Source organism: Lactuca virosa, chromosome 4 (assembly GCF_052849685.1).
Source record: "Lactuca virosa cultivar CGN04683 chromosome 4, Lactuca_virosa_CGN04683_v6, whole genome shotgun sequence".
Taxonomy (NCBI): domain Eukaryota; kingdom Viridiplantae; phylum Streptophyta; class Magnoliopsida; order Asterales; family Asteraceae; genus Lactuca; species Lactuca virosa.
Window position 1 is genome coordinate 81,767,594 of NC_136429.1, and position 6,058 is coordinate 81,773,651.

The window sequence follows — 6,058 nt, forward strand, 5'->3', positions numbered from 1 at the left end:
AATCATCTGATTTCTCCGTTTGGTTTACTTCATTTGCATCGAAGTCATCAAAACCAAAAGTTGGTCCAGAGCTGATTTCGATTGCGGTTCCGTCATCATTGGATTCAAGGACATTAGCAGTTGTAGGGGGCTTTGACGGACCTGCACCATTAGGAATGTTTTGAGCATTGCGGATGGTTTCAGCCATATCAGTCATCCAGTCTTGAACCTTTAGGATGGTAGCAACTGTGTTGGCATTGTTTATTGCATCTGCACAGTACTTGGCAACAGTTTGAATTTCCTTTTCCTTCTGTTGTAGTTGCTTTGTCTGTTGATCCTTACGTGCCTGAAAAGCCCTGCGAAAAGCCTCATATTTTTTGATACCGGACTCGGTAGTGGGACGTTCCTGAGTCCAAGTATCGTCAGAATTGTAACCGTCAAATCCTTGATTTCGCACCGGGGTGTCCCCCGGGTTCGTGGATCCTTGCACATTGGTGCTCACCACGCCTAAACCACCTGATTGTAAGGTAAGCAGAGTAGGATTTCCTAAGCTTCCTTGGTCTCCTTGACCCGTAGTCAAGTGTGGCCTCTGCTTAGTTCTAGCAAAGGCTGAAGAATTGCCCTGCAGTTGGTCAAGTGTATTAAGTGTTTGGATGACATAATAAAGGATGGAGCGCAACTCCTGTTCTTCAAAGAAATGGAGGTGGGAAGCCCTGGAGACCTTCGGGCGTTTAGAACCAACTACATCCTCTTGGGATTCAATTGGGGTTGAGTCTCCATTATCTGATGAAACAGACACACTTGCTATGTCTGAGTAGCTGGAGAGGGATGAAGCGAGTCAGTCTGCGGGGACCGCAATGACTACCGGAGTCTTTTGAGAGACTGAGGTATCTGTCCGGTCACGCATATGGCTAGGACTTGGGTTGGTCTTCCTTCTTTTAAAATGGAGAATGGGAGCAGAGTCATCATCATCTGAATCTTCTTCGATGTTGACCGCAACATCTTCTTGAAAGTTGGAGGGAGGAACTGGAGTGTCATTCGAAGATTCAATTGTTCTTGACTTGCGTTTCTTGGATGAGCTTTCTCCTTTCTTGTGTTTAAAGCGTGGAGCTTTCTTAGAGAACACTATCTGTTTGAGACGTTTTGATTTCGGTTGTGTTGACTGCGGTTCTGAATGAGGAGCTGTTGTTGTGGTGGCGGGTGCGGATCGAGAAGGGCCTTAGGTTGCGGTAGTGGCTAATATAGGTTGACTGGGGTGAGGCGGGTAAGAATGGTATGGTTCAATACCATCCGTAGCCTCGAGGTGATCAGTCACCTCTTGGGTTTCAATTCCAATGGTGTGGAGAATGTGTACATGCAGTCTTCTTAAAGGTCCAAAAATAGATTGATCTTTTGAGAGTGTGTACCTTTTGAGATCGCGGGTAACAAAGAGATTAATGTCATCTCCCATGCTGAGCTTTGCATCCTTGTGAAGGTATGAAATGCAGAGTGACCAGAAGCGTGCACAAGTGAGTTCGGTTGGGTCTTCTCTTGGATTCTCCTTAGGAATGTATTGAATAAAGTCATCCCATAGAATCTGTCCGAAGTTAACAGCATTCCCAGTAAAGATGCTCCATACCAGTTCTAACAGCTTCAAACCCGTATTCTCTGTGCCTCCGGTTCTTCCAGAGAGACTCCGGATGATAAAGTGACAGAAAAATTGCCAAACCGCAGGCAATTGATTCTTCTTAAATTCTCCACTCCCCTTGATTCTTATCTGGTAACTCATCTGGTACAAGGTTGATGTGATGTCGTTCATGCTTGGGGAATAGACTCTTGTATTGGGAGGAACCCTAAGGTTTATGGCATCCAGGAACTTTTCCTTGGTCAAGATGACCAAAGAATCAATGATTAGGTTTAGATGAACCTCTTGCAAGTTGTCGATTGGGCGGAATGCAGAGAATGCACATTTGAAGAGGGTTGATAGAGGAACTACATCAGTGAATGAATAGAAGGCTCCAAATAGAGGGTGGGTTGACAAGAACTTGATCATCAGACGGATTGAGTCGTTGTAGGACTGATGATCTTCGAACACAACCCTAAAGTTGCTTGAGGCAATTGTTGGAGACTGGTTCTTCATCGTGGAGTCAGAACCAGTTGGTTGTACTGATGCTGAAGCCTTGGATTGCTTCTTTGAGATCCCAGATTTTACCATTTTTGTTTTGAAAAAGTTAGGAAGTTGCAGAAAACTGTAAGCAAGAAGGTGAAGAAGAGAAAGATCGACTTGAGAGTTCAGATAGCGTAAAGCTTTCTTGGGAGGGAAAAAGGGTTTTTATAGTTCCGGATTCCAAATAGTTATGTTATTTAATTTATTAACAACTGTTAATGGTAAAACCCCTTGGGTTTAAGCCATTATCAGCCATTCATAAAGTAAAAGAAAAGATTTATTTTTTGATTTTAAAAAAAAGCATTTATTGAATGTCAGCCCACGACCAAGGATCGTGTGGAGGGGGTTGAAAATCCGTTGGACAAAGAAGAAGTTGAAACGGATTAGACGTCTTGGGTAGGGAGATGTGACAGAAAAAGGTAAAAGATTTCTTAAAAGATCTCTTTTATGGGAAAAACAATTTATTTGTCACATAACCTAAAATAGGTCTGACATTAAAATAAAGACTGATTTTGAAAGAAACCGAAACGTTGTATGCTACAAAACGAATGTTTTTTTAGAATTATTTTCTTATTTAATGAAGATCATTAAATAGCACTCAATATTATCAGGCAATTTATGAAGTTGTTGAGGATTCATTCAATGCGACTGCGGATGGAGTAGTGACTGCGGTAGCAAGATCTGAAAGGAGCACTTGGTAGAACATTAGGAATAACAAACAATAAAGACCCAAAGAATATAAGTATGATATATGGTTGCGGTATACAGAGTATACTGAAACCATGTATGATAGATATATCGTTCTAGAACTGTAAACGAGACCATAAATGGTATGCGGTACCTATCAATTCAAAAAGAATTGAGGATCCGGATTCATCATCCCTAACATTTGCAGAAAACTGTTAAGTTTTGTTGCGTCAAGTGCCTTTGTAAACACATCAGCAATCTCTTCGAGAGTGTTAACAAAAATTAGTTCGATGTTACCTTTGAGAATGTGGTCTTTGATTAAGTGATACCGGAGTTCAATATGTTTCGTCTTAGGTGATGAATAGGATTGTGGGAAATCGCTATAACACTTTCTGAGTCATAGTAAATCGGTATCTGCAGAATCCTGTATCCGTAGTCCATCAGTTGGGTTTTCATCCACAAGACTTGTGAACAACAGCTGGCTGCGACCACATACTCTGCTTCTGCGGTAGACAAAGAAACACAATTCTGTTTTCTTGAGGACCAGCTGACCAGTCTTCCACCGAGAAATTGATAGCCACCGGAAGTGTTTTTTCTATACAATCTACACCCAGCATGATCCGCATTAAAAAATGCTTGAAGGCTGAAGTCGTTCCCTACGGGATACCAGAGGCCTAGAACTTTGCTTCCTTTCAAGTATCTGAGGATTTGCTTAACTGCGGTCATGTGTGATACTTTCGGATCGGCTTGGTATCTTGCGCATAAGCCTGTTGCGAAGACAATGTATGGTCTGCTTGCGGTGAGGTACATCAAAGAACCAATCATTCCTCTATAAGTTTTGTGGTTTACTGATTCTCCGGAAGGATCAGCAGAAATCTTATATCTGAAGGCCATAGGGACCTTGGCAGAGGAACACTTGTCCATTGCGTAATTCTTCAGCAGTTCAGAGGTGTATTTCTCCTTATGAATGAATATCCCTTGAGGGACTTGTTTTACTTCAAGTCCTACAAAGAAATTGATCTCTCTATTCATGCTCATTTGGAACTTGTTGGTCATGAGCTTTGCGAATTCATCCACCATCCTCTGATCTGTTGATCCGAAAATGATATCATCCGCATAGATTTATACAAGCATAAGGTGATTACCGTTTGCCTTTCTAAATAATGTGGGATCAATCAATCCTCTTTTGTATCCGGACGTGACAAGAAACTCTGAGAGAGTCTCGTACCATGCCCTTGGTGCTTGCTTAAGACCATAAACTGCTTTTTCAAGCTTGAAACAGTGATCTGGGAATTCTTGACATTCGAAGCCCGGAGGTTGTTGGAGATAAACCTCTTCTTTCAGTTCACCATTCAGGAAGACACTCTTTACATCCATTTGATGTACTTTGATATTTTTGTGTGCAACATATGCTAAGAAAATGCATATGACTTCCATCCTGGCTACGGGGGCGTAAGTTTCATCATAATCAACACCTTCAATTTGACTATACCCCTTAGCAACTAGTCTTGCTTTGTTTCTAACAACCGCACCGGATTCATCTAATTTGTTCTTGTATGCCCATCTTATACCAACAACAGTGTGACCTTTTGGCTTTGGAACAAGTTGCCACACTTTGTTTCTTTCAAACTCTGACAGTTCCTCTTGCATTGCGGCTATCCATTCGGGTTCCAATAATGCTTCTTTTATGGTTCAAGGCTCGACTGAGGACATAAACGCTGCATAGTGATAGTGATCAGTTAAATCTTTAGAGGATCGAGTTTGTATACCTGCGGATGGATTTCCGATGATTTGACCCGGTGGGTGGTCCTTCGTTCAGAAATGTAGACGAGGTTGCAGATGATCAGCGGATGCGGTGGAGGGAATGTCTTCAATATCAGAAGACTCTGCGGTTGGAGACGGCAGTTTCCCCTGGACTTGTGAGCAGCCCCCAGAATTGTCTTGGACTGTGGGAGCTTGATCAACATTTACTTGAGCATTTGAGTGAGGTTCCCCCTGGATTGCGGATGAGAGTTCCCCTTGAACCTGAGATGGTTCCCCTTGGATTGTAGAAATAGTGATAATCCTTGAATCGGTTCTTGTGTCAATGTTTTCTATATCTTCATCGTCTGAGTCTGAGGAAACATTTGATAGGAGAGTAACTCTGCGGTTAGGAATCAGAGCTGCTTCCTCAAGCACTGGAACCTCGATGGTTGTCATCTGATCAGGAGTTGAACTTTCCCCCTCAACCAGTGAGGTGGAAGTGTTGAGTGACACGTCATCGGATAGTGTCACACCCCCAAACCAGACGGCGGAAACGTCCGGGGGTGGATGACTTCATTTGTAGTATCACAACACATGCATTTATAGAAATCAAAGTACAAACAACCACTGCATTAATAAGTAAAAGTTTATACATGTGTTCAATCATAGTATACTGACACTAAAATAGTTGATACAAAATATAGAAGACATGACTCAAAATGGCTCCGTATTCTCAGAAGCTTGGGGAGTACCTATCTACCAATTCCCTGAGAATACAAGTAATTTGAAAATGAGTATCAACATAAAGTTGAGTGAGTGCATAAGTATTTATGTTTGAAAGCTTGTTTTCTGTTCATTGAATATGTAAAACTGTTCCAGAAAATCCTATATTTTCTTTTGTATATGAAAAGTAGTGTTAATCCTATAAAACCGTTCCGTTTGTAAACCAGTATTCTGTATTTGAATTTCCTTTGTAAAACATGTAAATGTAATTGTGCCTGGTTCCACCAGCTGTTATGGTAAACTGTAATGTAAAACTGTGAATTGTATCTTTGTAAAGTTAGTTTTTTGAAATGTACTCAAGTTTAGTTAATTATACACTAACCGTATTGTTTAATATCTTTTTCATGAGTTTGTTATAACCATACTATGACTAGATGGCCTGATACGACGCTTTGGAGGCGTCGGAAATGTTGATAACAATTGTCACCCCAGACCTGCCGGTCTAACTGTAGCTAACAGTTTACGTGCGGGATTGTCAATCCCATATAGATCTATACACATTTGTTTCGATCCCTATGATGGAGATTCTGGTTATAATATTAGGACTTTAACTATGTTGTTTAAATGTACTAACAACCTGAACATATTAACTCCTAGAAAAGTATATAGATGTTACGTGTATAATAACGATGAAAACTCAATCATTCTGAAATAAATGAATGTTAGTAACTTTCTTGTTTAGTATTCTTGAAATGTATTTGTAAATTGTTCACACTTGTG